Raw genomic sequence first — 20,420 nt, 5'->3', positions numbered from 1 at the left:
ATCTATGCTATACCTCTCTCCCTTCCCCTCAGGGCACACTGTGACAATTAATCTTGACTACTTGAGGGACCATATTTACAGATACTGCAACAATGCTGAGGGCCTGACATACTAGACTGCCCTAACTAATTGGGAGCCAGCAATTCTCTCGAGAGACACAATTCCCTTTATTTACAATGATGGAGGAGGTTGTTGGTATGGGAGGAGTGGGATGGGAGGAGTGGGATGGGAGGGTGGGGGGTACACGGGAACCTCATATTTTTTTAATGTAACTTTTTTGTGTGATGTATGTATCTTCAAAAAAATACAATTTACAAAAATGATGAGGTGGGGGGTGGGAGTGGGTTACATGGGAACCTCTAATGTTTTTTTTTTTAATGTTTTTTTAATGTAATGTTCCTTGTGATCTATTAACTGTAATAAAAAAAAAACAGAAAAAATCATTTATTCCAGTCACATATATATATATAATCTAAAATTTCCCCTTCTAACCACATTCAAATATATAATTCACAACATTCACAATGCTGTGCTACCATCACCATTAACCATTACCAAAACTTTTCCATTACCCCAAACAGGAATTCTGTACCAATTAAGCATTAACTCCCCATTCCCTATCCCCACACTAGCCACTAGTAAACTGTAGTTTGGTTTCTGGCTCCATGAATTTTCTTATTCTAGTTCTTTTGTATCTGTGAGATCATATGATATTTGCCCTTTTGTGTCTGGTCTGGGTTATTTCACTCAACAAGATGTCTTTGGGGTTCATCCATGTTGTCACATGTCTCAGAAATTCATTTCCTTTTATGGCTGAGTAGCATCCCATTGTACGTATATATCACATTTTCTTTATTGGTTCATCTACTGATGGACACTTGGGTTGCTTCATCTTTTGATTACTGTGAATTATGCCACTTTGAAGATTGGTATGAAAATATCTGTTCAAATCCATGCTTTCAATTCTTTTTGGTATGTATGCAGAAGTGGGATTGCTGGGTCATATAGTAACTCTATACTTAAATTTTCTGAGGAACTGTCAAACTCTTCAACAATGGCTGCACCATTTTACATTCTCAGCCAATAATGAATGTTCCTATTTCTCCACATCCTATCTAACACTTGCACTTTTCTGGTTTTTTTTAATAGTGTCTATACTGGTAGATGTGAATGAGTATCTCATTGTGGTTTGATCTGTATTTCCCTAATGGCTAATGAGCATCTTTTCATATGCTTTTTTGTCATTTGCATAACATCTTTGGAGAAATGTGTATTCAAGTCTTTTGCCCATTTTTACATTGGGTTGTTTGTATTTTATTGTTGAGTTGTAGGATATCATTATATATACTGGATATTAAATTTTTATCACATATGTGGTTTCCAAATATTTTCTCCCATTTTGTAGGATGCATCTTCTTTAAAACTGGCACTAACCTGTGGCACAGATTTGCTAGTGGGAGATGATGGTAAACTGTTTCTATCACTTCAGTCATCTTGTAAAGCACTACTCAAATTTTCAGAGGAAGGACTTCCAGGGGTAGATTCTAGAGCAGGCAGCTCTTGCACATCCTCAGGCTCTCCTTGCATGGAAGAACTGTGATAATTTCTTTACTTTAAAATGTTCAATATACACTGCACAATTTTCAGTATCAATATTGATTCCCTGATTTCCAAACTATGAAACTATAGGAAACGCTGTATAAATAACAGCCAGGCTAGTGAAATAATCATTACAATGATGAAGGCAATGGCTACAGATATCACAGACTGGCCACTGATGAACTCCTGCACATGGAAGGTGCCAACCCCAACAGCCATTTTTATTAGAATTCTTTTTTGCATGGGATTCAAAATTTCTTTTCCTTTTGGGTAGCTAACCATAATTACCAGTATGTTCCTGTTCCCATGTGGGACACAGGTGCTGTGAGGTTCCTGTAGCACTCTTCTTTATAGACCACCATGTTGTTCCTATGCACCACCACCACCTTGTCCTTGAAGGTGCAGCTCCCATGGGCCACTTGAGTGACCAGGGGCTTGGGCAAATGGAAACAAGTGTCAGGCGTGCAGTCCTTTGAAATGGGTATGTGGGGGACCCCTCACCAGGCCTTGTGCACCATCCTCAAATGAACTGTTGCCAAAGTGACTGCCCTCTGAGATGCTGTACAAGGTCAGTTTTGTCTGTGGTGCTCACCAGGGCAGAGTGACACCCAAGTGCCTGGCCAGGCCCCTGGAGTACACAGCACTAAGGTCAGCAGTGCCAGCTTGCCATGGGACCTGATGTGAGTCTGGGGGTGCCACTGCTAGACCATCTGTATAGTATTGTTAATGTGTTTCTGGATTTGGTTTGTAGGTACTTTGTTCAGGGTTTTTGCATTAGTTTGCTAGGCTGCTGAAATGCAATATATCAGAAATGGGTTGGTTTTTGTTATACAACAGGGTTTTAGCTTAAAAGCTTACAGTTCTGAGGCTGTGAAAATGTCAAAACAAGGCATCATTAGGTGATGCTTTCTCCCCAAAGACTAGCTGCTGGCAGCCCTGGACTTCTCTGTCATATGTCAAGGCACATGGAGTCATCTGCTGATCTCTCCCTTCTCTTTTGGGGTTCATTGCCTCAGTTTCTGGCTTTCTCTCTCCTTCTATGGCCTTTTTACCTCTCTGTATTCACCCTGTTTATAAAGATCCCAGCAAGAAGATTAAGACCCACCCTGGGACACCTTAGTGAGGTAATCTAATAAAAAAGCCCTTAACTGAGGTAATCTAAACAACAGGCTCTACTTTCAATAGGTTTATACCCACAGGAATGGATTAGCTATAAGAACATGATTTCCTGGGGTACGTACAATTTCAAACTACCACAATGTTTCTAAGTTTCAATTTTCTTTCTTTGGATGGGCCTTCTTTCTTGTTTCTTTGGATGGGCCTTCTTTCCTGTTTATTTTGTAATATTGTATTGTACACTGTATATTTTAATATTTTAAAGTGCTAGCTGACATTTAATAACGAACTGTCTGTTCCTTTAGTTTGTATCCAGCTAGTGATGTGAAAGAGATCTTGAGTGCCACAAGCTAAGAAAAATTAATAACACTTTTTTGCAGTCTTTGCAAATTGGTTTGCTTTGCCTGGTGCTATCTTTCAGAATTTGGTCCTTCTCTCAAGAAGATCAGCCTGTGCACTAAATATGAAGTGCAGAGTCCTCTGTTTTTTCTGAGCCTGTGTCTTGTCCTGGGCTTTTGCTTGCTTGTGGCCTTAGGAATCCCTCCCATTTTCAGGAATTTTAGTGCTCACTCAACTACTTAGAAAACAGGCTTTCTTCCTCTCTTGGATGCTCTACTATATGACTTAAAGTAGGTAATCCTTTGCCCCAGGCTGCTTGGCCTATTGTTTTTTATACTGCTTTAGTTATCTGCAAGCTGCTTCTGCCTATAGGGAAGTTCTGGGAGGGAGCCAGAGAGGAGTTTCCTGGTTCAGTCTTTGAGGATGCCAACTGATAGACTGGCACCAACACACATATACCACAGTATATTAACAGGAGTTTCTTGCTCCCTCTGGAACAGGATCAGGGAGTCACAATGAGAGTTCAGGCTGGTTCCACACCCTACCAGGGAAGGAGTGGAGCAGGGGCCAGGAAGTGTACCAGGAGCTTCTACTACTGTTTTTAAAGCTGTATTTTCTTGAATCAGTACTTGCTCAGTTACTGCAACCATTTAGCTGTTTTCTGGAGTTTTGAGGATGATGGATCTGCCAGTTTCTGCTAGTTGTTAAACATTTTGTGAGTTAATGACATACTGGAACATTCCTTCCTTCTGTCCCTTCCTTCATTCCCTCTTTCATTAGAGAAGTTGTGGTTTACAGAAAAATCATGCAGAAAATACAGTGTTCCCATTCAACCACCCCCAGTATTAACATTTGCATTAGAATGGTACCTTTGTTACAACTGATGAGAGAATACTAGAACTGTATTGTTAACTACAGTCCATAGTGTATATCTTTTTAAAAAATTATAATCAATTTTATTGAAACATATTCATAACCGATACATTCCATCTAAAGTGTTCAATCAGTGGTATTTGGTATGATCACAAAGTTGTGCATTCATCACTTCAATCAATATGAGAGCATTTTCATTACTCCAAATAAAAAACCCCAACAACAAAAAACAACAACCAAAAAACGCCAAAAGAACCCTACCCCTTAGTAGTCGCCTCTCAATCTATCCTTCCCCTGCCATACTTAACTGCTCATTTATTTCTGTCTCTATAATTTATTTGTATTTACATTTTGTATAGATGGAGTCAAACAATGTGTACATACTGGAACATCTTAAAGTTGGCCACATCATAAATTTGGTCAACCAGAAGCAATGTTAAGTATCTTGAATGGGAAAACTGCACTTAAGGTTGTTAGATAAGTGAATATCCCTTGTTTGCAGGAAATGTACATGGCAGTATTAAATGTTCAAGGGGTATGATGTATACAATCTATACTAAAGTGTTCAGGAAATGGATAGGTTGATAGATAGATGGACAGAAAGATAGATAGATCTCATCATTCCTCATCTCCTACCATGAGGAAAGAAACACAACTTCTGATAGGTCTCTTAGGGTCCTGGAGACAGCATATTACTTATCTGGGACTACCACTTTAGCCACCTGGTAAAGGCAGCAGAAAGGTTGCCAACTTTGGGTGGGGCCCAGACTAGAAAAGGGCTCTGTAGCAGGTCCACAAACTAATGAGCTATTTGGGAAATTTGCACTTCTCACTGTGGTAACTCTGAGGTCTGTGGGGTTAGAAGTATTAGTTTTGAAAGGGGGAATATTCCCACCATGAGAAAAAACAAGCATCCCATTAAACTATAAGCCATTGCTGCTACAAAGGCATTTTAGACTCTTAGTGCCCAGGAACTAGAGGTAAGAAAATAGTTACTATCTTGGCAGGGATAAATGAGCCTGAACAATAGGTAGAGGTAGGGCTACTGTTACACAATGGGAGCAAGGAGATATACATTTGGTGCAAAAATTTCTTGGTGCAAGGAGGTATATGTTTGGTGTAAAAAATTTCTTAGGTACCTCTAAGGTACTCCCTTGCCTAATTTTGGTGGGAAAACAAATGTAGCAACACTGGGCTGAAAGGCATGGTGACCAGGGGCTCAGATCTGAGGGATGAGGGTCTGGGTCATGTCCCCGGGGAAGCCACTGAGATAAGAGAAACGTTAGTGAAGGATGAGGGGGAACTATGGAAAGGATAGTAGAAAAAGAGGTAAGTGTCAGTTGTAACCCTGAGACCAGCTGTAACAGCAGAACCTGAAGTTAGTCCCGTTGACCTTAGATTCCCCCAGGAGCAGAGGTCCACTGAAATCCTGCAGGAGGTGCTTCTCAAATCTATATGAAGAAGTGGAGCTGACTAGTGCAAGGGGTGAACATGGTGATGCCCTATACTAATTCCCTTAGAGAAAGGATTTGTTTCCTCCCTGACTGGTGTGGGTATAAAGGCCCAGTCATTTTTATTTAATGTGGGACAACTTTAACTCTGGAACTTAGTGTGTGGTTGGCTGAGGTTTTTGTTGGGCTCACAATACCTCTTGATTTCCCCTCCTGCCCAATTTTACTTCCTTCCAAAAGCATTCCCTAACAAACATCCTTTACACTAATCTCTTTCTGAGAACCTATGCTGCAGGTTCTGTTTCTTGAGAAACTCAGTCTAGCACAGATTAGTAATTGGAAAAGATCACTGAAACTAAAGGATGGTGAATAGTGCATTCTGAGCAGAATGGTTAGAAGGGTATTTCAGCACTGCATGTGGGATAATGGTAGCGATGATTAGGGTCTTAAGGGTGGAGGGAGGGAGAAGTGGACTGAATTAAAGTATTTTTATGAGGTAAAAATCAATATAAGTTGATGTTTGGGATGAGAGAAACTGTTAAGAATGACTCCTAGGTTGGTTTGCATAACTGGATCAATGTGATGATATTCACTGAGATGGGGTACAGTGGAGGGGTATCAAGTTTCAGGATGAGAAAAGGTGGAGATTATGAGTTCACAGCTTGGAACTATTAAAGCTGAGGTATCTTTGAGACATGAAAATGAGATATCAGCTAGCCAGTTTTGGATACATGGATATAGAATTCAGAGGAGAGGTCTGAGGTAGAGAAATAAATTTGCAAATCACTAATATATAGGTGATAATTTAAGTTGAGGGTGTGGGAGAGATCACTCCTGAAGAGGGTATAGAATGAAATGAAAAGAATATAAGTTTTCAAAAAATGCCATGTGAAGAGGAAAGAGCCTGCAAAATCAGTGATGGAATGGCCAGAGAGGTAGGAGGATATACAGGAAACAATACGTCATGGGAGCCAAGGAAAGAGTGTGATTCAAAAAGAAATTCTGACAGAAAAACTGCCTCCTCTATCTTCAAAGCAAAGAAAAGCTTGACCATGAAGAGGCAATATTAATACATTTGTATACTTCACATAATTTTAAGGTAGCTATTATACTGCATTTTTTGTTTGTTTTCCTTTTGGGGGTGGAGGGATCATACCTTAAGTTTCTGTGATGAAAAAAAAAGTGAATCTGTCACATCTGGAAGGGTTTGCAGGATGACCAAATGTATAAATAAATTAAAAATATGTAGTCTCTACATTAAAAAAGCCTTCATGTGAAGTCATAAAGAAAAGCAACGTTCTTTTCAGCATTTTAAACTCATAAGTTATCCTTCTTCTGCCTTATATTAGAAAAAAATAATCAAATACTTAGTTAACCAACGATCCTAAATAACTAGAAACAATGTCCTTCATGATTTATACTGTGAAAAATAACTGAAGGACAACCAGCAAGATGGTGGCGGAATATGGAGCTCCTAGAGTCAGCTCCTGCTGCAGGGCAGTTAGTAAACACCCAGAGCTATCTGGAGCTAGCTGAAGCACCTGTTTGGGGGCTCCAGGAGACCAGAAGAGCATCCTGTAACATCCTTGAAAGAATGGAAGGAGACTGCCCATCTGAAGAGAAGATTCATAAGTAGAGAGCTCCACACCATGGTGGCCTGTGCCCATCCTCCGCTGGAGGCACAAGCTGCCTCAGGAGCTGCTCCATGGCTGGGATTGAAAGCTTCACTTCCCCAAAATGGGGGAGAAAGAGACAACTGGGCACCAACGTCAGCCACTGATGAGTAAATTCAATGAGTTAAAGTATAATCTTAAGAACAGCTAAAGTTTGAACCTGTTCAAGTCAGAAAGATGCTGGTAGCCACCATCTTAACTCCATGCCTGGCATGAGGGAAAATGGGGCAGACTGAAAATCACAGTGCAGGTACTGGCTTCTTTCCATCCAGATCTGACTGCAGCTCTAGCATAGCCCCAGCCCCACCTCTGGCATGGAGGAAGCTAGGGGGAACTGCGCCAGCCTCTCAGGGAAATTACTAGCCAAGCCATGGAGGCCCACTTTGGCAGTGCAAGCCGACCCAGGAGCTATTCTGTGGCTGGAATTTGAAGCTCCATTTCCCCAAAACGGGGGAGGAAGAGAGGCCACTGATTCCAGCTACTGATTAGTATATTTGGCTGGCTAAAGTATAACCCTAAGAACAGCTAAAGTATGAACCTGTCCAGGTTGGAAAGAAGCCGGTAGCTGCCACCTCCAGCATGAAGGGAAGCTGGGCTGACTGAAAATCACAGTGATGGAAGGAACCGGTTTCTTTCACACAGTTTGGCTGCAGCCCTAAAGGCTTCAGCCCCACCCTTGACAGGGAGGAGGCTGATGGGCCCTGCACCAGCCTATCCAGGTAACTGCAGGTACATTTGGTTGGCACAGACTGAATAATCGGAAGTCTACAAGGGCAACAGCGGTCATCTTGGACCTGCACTGCATAGACTACTGCCCACACCTGCAGCTCCATTCCTGCCCCAGGCAGGGGAGAAAGAGGCATGAAGCTCCATTAATGTCTCTGGGTAACTACACTCTAGGTCTGCACTACTCAGATTATTCCACACCACTGTGACCCTGTTCCTACCCCTGGCAAAGGTGAAAGTTGGGAGAAGCTTCATCTGTCTCTGGGGCAATGAGGGTAGCGTGAGTCTCAAAAGCTTATAGTACCAACTACATCCTTGGTTCCTACTGTACAACCAGCAAGGGGAAAATGGCAGGAAGCCCTAAACTAAAGAGAAAAACTGCACCCAGAATACTCTAGTAAGCCAGGTGCCAAGACACCAAAAAAAAAAAAAAAAAAAAAAAAAAAAAAAAAAAATTACAATCCACACCAAGAAACAGGAAGATAATGGCCCAGTTAAAGGAACAAGATAAGCCTCCAGTTGATATAAGGGAGTTGAGACAACTAATCATAGATGTTCAAACAAATCTCCTTAAATTCAATAAGATGGCTAAAGAGATTAAGGATATTAAGAAGACATTGGATGAGCAAAAAGAATTTAAAAAGCATACACAGAAAAACATCTTATGGGAATGAGAGGAACAATAAAATAAATTTTAAAAACATTGGAATCATATAATAGCAGATAAGAAGGCATAAGAAAGGACTAGTGAGCTTGAAGAAATGGTCTCTGAAAGTGAACATAAAGAAGAACAGATGAAGAAAGGAATGGAAAAAATTGAACAAGTTCTCAGGAAACTAAATGACAGCAAAAGACATGCAAACATACATGTCATGGGTGTCCCAGAAGGAGAAGAGAAAGGAAAAGGGGCAGAAGGAATATTTGAAGAAATAATGGCAGAAAATTTCCCAACCCTATCAAAGGACATGGATAGCCAGGTCCAAAAAGCACAACATACTCCCATCTGAAAAAATCCGAATAGACCAACTCTGAGACATACTAATCAGAATGTCAAAGGCCAAAGACAAAGAGAGAATTCTGAGAACAGCAAGAGAGAAAAGCAACGCATAACAAATAAGGGATACACAATAAGATTAAGTGCTGATTTCCCACCAGAAACCATGAATCCAAGAAGACAGTGGTATGATATATTTAAGATACTACAAGACATCTTGCCTTTCATCACTGTAATAGGTATTGCCCGTTATGTACAGTTATAAGGCAATCTCTTCCATTTCTTCCTCAGCACCTACATCCTCTTATTTATTTATTTAGTCTTCAAAAAAGTTTTAAGTCACAGTAAGGTCACATATGGAATATAGGGGATTCCCATATACCCAAACATTAAACCCTATTCCCCCTTCCCAGCAATGATCTTTTACATGTGGATGTTACATCTGCTACAACTGATGTACCGATATTGAAACATAGCTACCAACCATAGTTCCATTATGGTTTACATTATGGTTTATATTTTAGACTGTACATTTTTATAAATTTTTGGTTATATTAGGGTTTATATTATTATTTACAGTTTAGACTATACACTTTTATAAAGTTTTATAAAGTTTTGGTGAAATTTAACATGGCCTGTATCTATCAATGCATGATCTTGCAGAGCGCTTCCAATGTCCCCCAGTTACCCCCTCTTCCATCTATTCTATTCCTCTCCCCCCTCCCCTCAGGGCCCACAGTGACAACCAAGCTTCACTGCTTGAAGGACAAGATTCATAGATACTTGCAATAATGCTGAGGGCTTGACAAACTAGCCTGTCCTCCCCTATTGGGAGCCACCCATGCTCTCGAGAGACACCATCCCCTGTTTGAGAACATCAGACCCCCCCAGGATGGGGGTATAACACCATCCCAACTCATTGTATGGATCTCCACCTGCTGATATAATACACTATGACAAGATGAGCACTGACACACTCCCCAGAAGCCTGCCTCAGGGCACGCTGTGCCAGATGCCCCCCCGGTCAAACATCTTAAACCAATAACCCTTCCTTATTATGTTTTCTAAAGAGTTTTCTCAACATTATAGTTTCAACCATATACCCGATAATCTCCTATGTTCACCTGCTCCCCCCAATTCTGCCCACTTCCATGGACCATCTCACCCATCATCCTAACCCTAGCTCCCCTGAAGCCTGCAAAGGCCCATCCAATAGTATTCCTATGCCCCCGTCTTATCCCTTTACAGCTCAACTACTTACCTCCACTTTATGAGAGATCTCACCCGTGTAGGCGTTGGCTCACAACCTTTCTCTCCCTCCCCCCCATTTCCTGTAAGCCTATCTTCTAGTCTCTAGCTCTCTGAGACAGCTGGATTTGTTTAATTCATATCAGAGAGGTCACAGAGTATTTCTCCTTCAATGCCTGGCTTGCTTCGCTCAATGTAAGGTCCTCAAGATTCATTCATGTTATCCCATGTGTTAGAACTGTATTCCTTCTTGCAGCTGAGTAGTAGTCCATTGTATATACCATGTTTATCCATTCATCTGTTCATGGGCATTTGGGTTGATTCCAACTTTTGGCAATACAGAATAATGCCGCTATGAACACTGGTATGCATATATCAGTTTGTGTCCTTGTTTTCAGTTATTCTGGGTATATACCCAGCAGTAGAATTGCTGGGTCATATGGAAAATCTTTAGCTAGTTTTTTGAGGAACTGCCAAACTCCTCCACAATGGCTGGGTCCGTCTACATTCCCACCAGCAGCGGATAATATTTTTCATTTTTTAATATCCCAATTTATTCTTTATTTTAGTTTTAATAAATTATATATTCTATTTCTAATCTTTAAACCTATCATTACTATTTAATTTTCCTACTAATTGAATATGGCAATATATTAGGCTTCATTTTTGAAGAAGTTTTGGATCACTGAGAGGTTCGACTATGGGAGGAGAGGAGCACTGGTGTGGGGTGTCATTGATGGGGGATACATGGGTAGGAGGGAGTTCTCCAGTGCACTTTTTAGTCAGGTTTCTCTAGGGAAACAAAATCAACAAGAAATATCTGTCAGGGAAGCGGTCTTGGCCCAGTGGTTAGGGCGTCTGTCTACCATATGGGAGGTACGCGGTTCAAGGGTCAAACTCCTTGACCGGTGTGGAACTGGTCCACGTGCAGTGCTGATGCGCACAAGGAGTGCCGTGCCACGCTGGGATGTCCCTCGCGTAGGGGAGCCCCACGCGCAAGGAGTGCGCCCCGTACGGAGAGCTGCCCAGCACAAAAGAAAGTGCAGCCTGCCCAGGAATGGCGCCTCACACATGGAGAGCTGACACAAGATGATGCAACAAAAAGAAACATAGATTCCCATGCCACTGACAACAACAGAAGCGGACAAAGAAGAATCTGCAGGAAATAGACACAGAGAACAGACAACTGGGGCGGTGGGAAGGGGAGAGAAATAAATAAATCTTTAAAAAAAAAAAAAAGAAAAGAAATATCTGTCAATGGCATGCGATTTTATGAGTCTCTCATGCAGCTGTGGGGATGCACAAGTCCAGGTTCCGCAGGTAGGCTGCAATCAGGGACTGCAAGGAAGGCCCAGTGAAGGTTCTTGATGAGTTCTGGGAGATGTTGGCTGTCCAAAGAGCTGGGAAATTCTCTCTGAAGGCTGGAATCACTTCCCCTTTTAAGGCATTCAACTGATTGAGTTAAACATCACTCACTGCTGATAGCAATCTCCCTAGTTGATGGAATTATAACCAGCTATCTATGATTTACCACCGCAGCAAAGTCAATGGTGACTAAAGTCCATAAATGCCCTTGTATTATAGTTAGCCCAATGCTTGCTTGACCAAACACCTGGGCACAATTACCTGGCTGAGTGGACACAACAGCCTAACCATCACAGTCCATCCCTTGTCAACTTGGCAACCATACGTATTACCTTAAACCATATTTAGTCTCTAAGTAAAAAAAATAACAGACATGCATATATATATATATTTCCTCCTAACAATGTTCAGCTCTCCAGAGTACAACTGGAAACACATTAATTCTATACAGAATAGGGTGCAAGTTCTTGGGTAATAGTCACTCTGAAACTTGATATCCTCAAATATTATGACATGAATGGATACAGCTTGTTATATGATAAGGGGAAAGTTTGGGGAAGAAGACAAAGAAATTCGTTTTGTGTACATACACAATCACCATCATAATGAAACAAGGAAGAAAGATTCATGACCATTATAGTCCTCGTTTCTATAACTGGTCATGTGGTTGAAGTTAATATTTATCACTACCTTCTTCCACTACTCATTCCATATTTCCATTACCCTCAGCAAGCTCTTCAGCTGGCTGTGGTTCTTTGCCTGGTGGGGTCACCCAAACTTGCATTCCTGAAGATTCTGGGCCATTGTTAGTCCTGCTTGTATTGGCTTGTTGCAATTTTCCATTGACTTTAATCACAGAACATGGTAGTACTAAGAGATGCCCTAGGGCATCTCCTATGTTCCAGGCAAACTCTTCTTTACCTCCACTGTGTAGGTGCAGTCCTATTTCCCCTTGATAGGATCGATCACCCCAGCCAGTACAGTAATTCCCTTCTTTGACTGTTGATTCAGAGATAAGAGGAGCCCAAAGTGGCCAGGTGGCAATTTTAACTTCCAGTTCAATGGAATCATTGTTGTGTTCCCTGGTGACAGCACTCCTCCTTTTGGGACTAAAACCTGTAGACCAGCAGAGTTTGAGGTTGCAGGGACAGGAAGCAAAATTTTTCCTAGTGGGTCACTAGGGGTAATAGTGAGTGGTGCCACTCCGATTTCCAGCCCTTGATTCCTGGACCCATGGATCCTAGTTATGGGAGAAACAGCACCACAGAGTGAATGCTGATTTAAAGTATACATAGCCTCCTGGAGAACACTGCCCCAGCCCTGCAAAGGCTATTGTGCCACCTATTTGTGCCATAATTGAGTCCTCAAAAGGTCATTCCACTGTTCTATCAATCCAACTGCTTCAGGGTGATGGGGAACATGGTAAGACCAATGAATTCCATGGGCATGTGTCCATTCCTGCACATCATTCACTGTGAAATGGGTTCTTTGATCAGAAGCAATGCTGTGTGGAATGCCATGGCAGTAGATAAGACATTCGCTAAGTCCATGGATGGTAGTTTTGGAAGAAGCACTGCATGCAGGAAATGCAAACCCATATCCACAGTATATGTCTATTCCAGTTAAAACAAATCACTGCCCCTTCCATGGTGGAAGTGGTCCAATGTAGTCAACCTGCCACCAGGTAGCAGGCTGGTCACCTCAAGAAATGGTGCCATTATCAGGGACTAAGTGTGGATCTCTGCTGCTGGCAGACTGGGCACTCAGCAGTGGCTGTAGCCAAGTCAGCCTTGGTAAGGGGAAGTCTGTGTTGCTAAGCCCATGCATAATCTTCATGCCTACCTCCATGACTACTTGTTCATGAGCCCACTGGGCAATGACAGGAGTGGATGGGGAAAGAGGCGGAGCATTAGCCACAGAGTGGGTCATCTTATCCACTTGATTATTAAAATCTTCCGCTGCTAAAGTTACCCTCTGATGAGCATTCATGTGGGACACAAAAATTTTCATGTTTTTTGCCCATTCAAAAAGGTCAATCCACATACCTCTTCCCCAGACCTCTTTGTCACCAATTTTCCAATCATGTTCCTTTCAAGTCCCTGACCATCAAACCAAATCATTGGCAATAGCCCACAAATCAGTGTACAAATGCACCTCTGGCCATTTCTTCTTCCAAGCAAAATGATCAACCAGGTGCACTGCTTGAAGTTTTGTCCACTGGGAGGATTTGCCCTCACCACTGTTATTCAGGGATGTTCCAGAAAGGTGCTACAGTGTTGCAGCTGTCCATTTTGGGTGGTACCTGCATACAGTGCAGAACCATTTGTAACCCAGGCCTGAGTTTTCTCTTCCTCAATCAACTGATTGTAAGGGACTCCCCAAGAGGCCAAAGCTGTGGTCTAGGAAAGAGAAGGTAACATGGCAGGGGTGGTGACCATGGGCATTTGGGCTACTTCCTCATGTAACTTCCTCATGCCTTCAGGACCTGCTTAAGACCTATCCTGTATATACCACTTCCTCTTTATTATGGAGTGCTGCTGTGTACACCCAACTTTAAGGTTTGGTGGGTCAGACAATACCCAGCTCATGATAGGCAACTCAGGTTTCATGGCAACTTGATGGTCCATGTTTAAGCGTTCAGTCTCTAAGTAGGCCAAAAGCTGTTTCTCAAAAGGGGAGTAGTTGTCCACAGAGGATGGCAGGCAGGGCTTTGCTCCAAACCCTAAGGGTCTGCATTGTGATTTTCCTATAGGGGCCTGCCAAAGGCTCCAGAAAGCATCTCTACTTGCCACTGAAACTTCCAGCACCATTGGATCTGCTGGATCATTTAGCCCAAGTAGTAGTGCAGCTTGCACAGCAGCCTGGACCTGACACAGAGCCACTTCTTGTTCTGGTCCCCAATCAAAACTGGCAGCTTTTCTGGTCACCCAGTAAATGGGCCAGAGTAGCAAATCCAAATGCTCTTTTTTGGTCATAGGAGGAGTCAGATGCAACAGCTTATCCTTTGCTTTAGAAGAGATATCTTGACATGCCCCATGCCACTGCACACCTAGAAATTTCACTGACAAGGAAGGTCCTTGTATTTTAGCTGGATTTATCTCCTATCCTCTCTCACACAAATGCCTTACTAATAAGTCTAGAGTCTTTGCTACTTCTTGTTCACTACGTCCGATCAACATGATATCATCAATATAATGGACCAGTGTGATGTTTTGTGGGAGGGTGAGACAATCAAGATCCCTGCAGACAATATTATGACATAGGGAGAGTTGATACACCTGAGGCAGGACAGTGAAGGTATACTACTGGCCTTGCCAGCTGAAAGCAAACTGTTTCTGGTGGTCCTTACTAATAGAAATTGAGGGAAGCGGACTTGGCCCAGGGGTTAGGGCATCTGTCTACCACATGGGAGGTCCGCAGTTCAAACGCCGGGCCTCCTTGACCTGTGTGGAGCTGGCCCATGTGCAGTGCTGATCACACAAGGAGTGCCGTGCCATGAAGGGATGTCCCCCGCATAGGGAGCCCCACGCACAAGGAGTTTGCCCCATAAGGACAGCCACTCAGCGCAAAAGAAGTGCAGTCTGCCTAAGAATGGCTCTGCCCACACAGAGAGCTGACACAAGATGATGCAACAAAAAAAGAAACACAGATTCCTGTGCCGCAGACAACAGAAGCAGACAAAGAAGAAGATGCAGCAAATAGACAACCGGGGTGGGGGTGGGGAAGGGGAGAGAAATAAATAAATCTTGGGGAAAAAAAAGAAATTGAGAAAAAAGCATTCGCCAAATCCACAGCTGCATACCAGGTACTGGGGGACGTATTGATAGGCTCAATCAATGATACCACATCTGGGACAGCAGCTGCAATGGGAGTTACCACCTGGTTGAGTTTATGATAATCTACTGTCATCCTCCAAGATCCATCTGTTTTCTGTAGAGGCCAAATAGGAGAGTTGAATGGGGATGTGGTGGGAATCACCACCTCGGCATCCTTCTAATTCTTGATGGTTGCACTAATTCTGCAATCCCTCCAGGAATCTGGTATTGTTTTTGATTTACTATTTTGTTAGGTAGGGGCAGTTCTAGTGGCTTCCACTTGGCCTTTCCAACCATAATAGCCCTCACTCCACAAGTCAGGGATCCAATGTGGGGATTCTGCCAATTATTGAGTAACTCTATTCCGATTTTGCATTCTGGAACTGGGGAAATAACCACAGAATGGGTCCAGGGAGCACTGGACCAACTGTGAGACAGACCTGAGCTAAAACTCCATTAATCACCTGACCTCCATAAGCCCTACTCTGACTGGTGGACCACAGTGATGTTTTGGATTTCCTGGAATTAATGTCACTTCTGAGACAGTGTCTAATAATCCCCCAAATATCTGATCATTTCTTTTTCCCCAGTGCACAGTTACTCTGGTAAAAGGCCATAGATCTCCTTGGGAAAAGGTGGGAAGAAGATTAACAGTATAAATTTTGGGCAGTTTAACAGGATCCTTCCCCAAAGAGACCTGGCCTCCTCCTCATTCAAGGGGTTCTGGGTCTGTACACTGTCTCAAGTCTGGGAATTGATTAAGGGGCTGTGATTCTCTGCATCTGTAATTTGAATTAGAGTTTCATTCACTCGACCTAGCACTCTTCTGTTTATAGAGATCAAGAAGAAATTTAGTAGACTGCCCATCTATTTCACTGCTAGGTACCCCATGATGTATTAGCCAATGCCATAACGACATGACTCAGAGTATCTTGGGTACTTTTTTTTTCTTTCAATTATTTATTTATTTTTTAAAACTTACATTAAAAAAATATGAGGTCCCATTCAACCCCCCCGCCCCCACCCCCCACTCCCCCCACCGCAACACTCTCTCCCATCATCGTGACACATCCATTGCACCTGGTAAGTACATCTCTGAGCATCACTGCACCCCTAGTCAATGGTCCACATCATAGCCCACACTCTCCCATGTTCCATCCAGTGGGCCCTGGGGGGATCTACAATGTCCCGTAATTGTCCGTGAAGCACCACCCAGGACATCTCCTCGTCCCGAAAACGCCTCCACATCTCATCTCTTCCTCCCATTCCCCAAACCCAGCAGCCACCATGGCTACCCTTCCCACACCCATTCCACATTTTCTCTGTGGACATTGGATTGGTTGTGTCCATTGCACATCTATGTCAAGTGGGGGCTTAGATTCCACATGGATACTGGATGCACTCCTCCTGCTTTCAGTTGTAGACACTCTAGGCTCCATGATGTGGTGGTTGACCTTCTTCAACTCGATGTTAGCTGAGTGGGGTAAGTCCAATAAATCAAAGTGTAGGAGCTGAAGTCTGTTGAGGCTCTGGGCCTGGGTGTCATATTATCAGTCCAGAGATTCAAAACCCCTAAATATATCTAAAACCCCAGCACCAACTACAATTCCATTAAAGTAGCATGCAAGTCTTGTGAAAAGAGATCCCCTCTGAGTCCAATTCCATCACTCAGAAACACCAGCTCCAAAGAAGGGCCATCTGCCATGGCAGTGAACCCCATCTGCCATGACCATAGGACCCGTGGGTCTCTTTATCCCTCAAAAGAACCAATACCTGGGGTTGTATCTACTTTATCTGTCTCTCAGACTCTGCTCAGTTGTGCATAAGGGCATTCCTTCTGACAACCTCCAGACTCTTTTTTAGAGACTCATAGCCTTATATTCTCATTTCTCCTTTCCATTTCCCCCTTACATTAGGTCAAAGAGCATTTTGAAGTCATGTTATTATATGTAGACAGGGATATTCTGCTGATCCGTGTTGAACCTTTAATTCAAGGTCCTTTTCTAGTTGCCTCTTCAGCTGATATGTGGTAGTGATCCCTCGGTGCCAGGGAGGCTCATCCCCGGGTGTCATGTCCCACGCTGGGGGGAATGCACTGCATCTACATGCTGAGTTTGGCTGTGAGAGTGGCCACATTTGAGTAACATGAAGGCTGTCAGGAGGAAACTCCCAGGCACAGTGCTACTCTAGGCCTTATTCTTATTGCAGGTGTATAGGCTCAAAAGCATAGCCATAAGTATCAGGAGCCCACTGTTGGGCCCTCCTTCCTTCCTGGTTCTTGCCGTTGCACCTAGGGGACTGCCGCTGCTCCCCCAGGGTCCAAGACAGTGGCCCCCCGGCCAGGGGCCCAGTACCCCCCCCCAGCTATTGTTTTTAATTGTTTCCACTATGAGTATATCTAGACATTACTATATATCTTGGGTACTTTTTTGAATCTGCCTTTCATTGCAGTAGCCATGCTCAACTTGACTTTGGTGATTAACTGCTGATACTTATACCAGACTGAAATACAATCATCCCCATAATGTTTAAGGATTCTAATTCCATCACAGCCCTCTTTACAGTAATATCTGGACTTTCGAGAAGAGCAACCACAGAACTCTTCAGGGAAGATGGAGTTAGTCTTATACATTTATTACTCACAGTCCTGGTTAAAGGTGTGCCCTCTGGACATTCTTGGGGTGGGTGAGTAGCTTTCAAATGGTAAATCCATTCTAGCATTTCAATCTTCCTAAGCCTTTGAATTCCCTCTTCTATTGTGCAGGAGGGTAAATCTGGCATCTCAACTTCAGACATGCTAGGTCATCTTTTGGCCCATATTTCAATCAGCCACCCAGACAAACTGTTAGAACCTTTTCTAACCCCTTGAGCTACAGTGTTGAACCCAGAATTTCTGCTTAGTGGGCCCATATCAATAAATTCAGCCTGATCCAACTTTATATTCCTTCCACCATCCACCATTACCCCATACCCTTAGTATCCATTCCCACACATAGTCCCCTGATTTCTGTCTATTTAAGTTGGAAAACTCATGCAGTTCTTCCAGAGTATAGTGTACTTCCTCATGGGTCACACTGTGTATTTCACCTTTGAGGGCTTGTTGTGATTTTAGTCTAGTAATAGGTCTTGAAGACAAGAGAGGTGGTGGGAGTGGGTAAGGAGAAGCTACTGACCTCAGGGCATTCCCTTGCATTTTCTTCTGTTGAGACAGAATTAATCTCTTCAGGCAGGGGTTGGATGGCAGTTTCCTCAGGGCAGACTGGAGGCTCAGCAGTACATGCTGGAGTTTGGCTGGTATATGCCTGAGGGCTGGGAGGAGGCCCAGACTCCCTGGGGCAAGCCAGAGGCTCGGCAGGGCAGGCTTGTTTGGCTGGTACCCACCTCAGGGCTGGAAGTTGTTTCAGACTTCCTGGGGCAGGTTAGAGGCTGGATGATACAAGATTGACGTGGGGCGGTCTGGACAAGGCAGGCCATCGCAGGCTTCTCTGGTAAAGTCTCAGCAAAATTCAGGGTTCCAATGTCTCCACCAATATTATCATCATCCCATATGTCTCCATCTTAATTCTCTGGATTCCACTCCTTTCCAATCAATGCCTTCACTTTAACTGCAGAAACCCTGCTGGGCTGAGAGTTTCCTTTGTAACTTCACTACAATGAGAGTCTGAGTTTGGGTCTCAGATATTTCGAGTCTGTGGCTACAGGAGACAAGATTTTCTTTCAGAGCACACAGAGAAACTTTCACATCATCCATTTGGTGTTTAAGTATCAAGTTTGAAGCTTTTAACTCATCTCTTTCTTTGGTAACAGTATCCAGAGTATCTAGGAGGAGCCAGCCAACACCATTATACCATTTGACACCATAAAACTCTTGTTAAGGTGTTGAAAACACTCTCACCCAGATCCTTGCTTCTTATAAGCATGGAAGTAGATGCTATTTTGCATATCTCGATTGCAAAGTTGCACCGTGGACTGCTAGCAGCCTCTTTGCTATTGGAAAGGGAGTCATCAGTACCCTTGAGTCCAATTAGAGTAGAAAGACAATTGCAAAACTCCCAGAACCACCTCAGACACCCCATGTTTAAGATTTTGTTCCTCAAGAACCACCCCACTCTTCATACCAAGCTGTATTAGTCAGAGTTCTCTAGAGAAACAGAATCAACAAGAAATATCTGTCAATGGTATGCAATTCTATGAGTCTCTCATGCAGCTGTGGGGATGAACAAGTCCAGGTTCTGCAGGCAGGTTGCAACCGGGGACTGCAAGGAAAGTCCAATGAAGGTTCTTGACGAGTTCTGGGAGATGGTGGCTGTCCAAAGACAAGCTGGGAAATTCTCTTACAAGGCTAGAATCACTTTTCTTTTTAAGGCATTCAACTATTGGGTTAAGCGTCATTCATTGCTAATGGCAATCTCCCTGACTGATGTAATTATAACCACCTATCTATGATTTACCACTGCAGTAAAGTCAATGGAGACTAAAGTCCATAAATGCCCAACAAATAACAACAACAACAAATATGAGGCAAACAACTGGCAAACTGAAGGAATAAATAGGTGTCTCTACAATAATAGTTGGGAGAATTCAGTATACCACTCTCATCACTAGGATGAGGATCAATAAGGAAGCAGAGAACTTGAGTTATATGATAAATGAACTAGACCTATTAGAACTACATAGAATATTGTACTCCAAAATGGTAGGCTATACATTCTTCTTAAGTGCTCATGGATCTTTCTCCAGGATAGAGCACATGTTGGGTCACAAAACAGATTAAACAACTTTAAAAAGACCAAAATCATACAAAGCACTTTCTTTTATCATAATGGAATAAAACGGGAAATTAATAACAGGCAGAAAAAGGGAAAATTCACCAAATATATGGAGATTAAACAATACACTCTTAAATAATCAGTAGGTCAAAGAACATATTGCAGGATAAATCATTAAATATCTTGAGACAAATGAAGACAACATATCAAAACCTATGGGATACAGTGAAGGCAGTGCTGTGAAGGAAATTTACAGTCCTCAGTGTTTATATTAAAAAAGAAGAGCTAAAATCAAAGACATAATTACACATCTGGAAGAACTAAAAAAGAACAGCAAACTAATCCCAAAGCAAGCAAAGGAAAGAAATAACAAAGATCAGAGTAGAAATAAATGAAATGGAGAACAAAAAAACAATAGAGAGAACTAACAAAACCAAAAGTTGGTTCAAGAT

At 42.7% G+C, this 20,420-nt stretch overlaps 1 protein-coding gene and 1 pseudogene across 5 annotated transcripts in view; both read right to left on the bottom strand.

Moving 5' to 3' along the window:
* Nucleotides 1-20,420, bottom strand: part of SBF2 (SET binding factor 2) — a 685,940-nt gene that overhangs the window by 211,454 nt on the left and 454,066 nt on the right. The gene's annotated exons all lie outside the window — the stretch shown is intronic.
* LOC139439755 (E3 ubiquitin-protein ligase RNF149 pseudogene) lies at nt 1,293-13,373 on the bottom strand (annotated as a pseudogene).

Source organism: Dasypus novemcinctus, chromosome 10 (assembly GCF_030445035.2).
Source record: "Dasypus novemcinctus isolate mDasNov1 chromosome 10, mDasNov1.1.hap2, whole genome shotgun sequence".
Taxonomy (NCBI): Eukaryota; Metazoa; Chordata; class Mammalia; order Cingulata; family Dasypodidae; genus Dasypus; species Dasypus novemcinctus.
The sequence above is the reverse complement of the archived record's forward strand: the minus strand, read 5'-3'. Positions and strand labels throughout refer to the sequence as shown.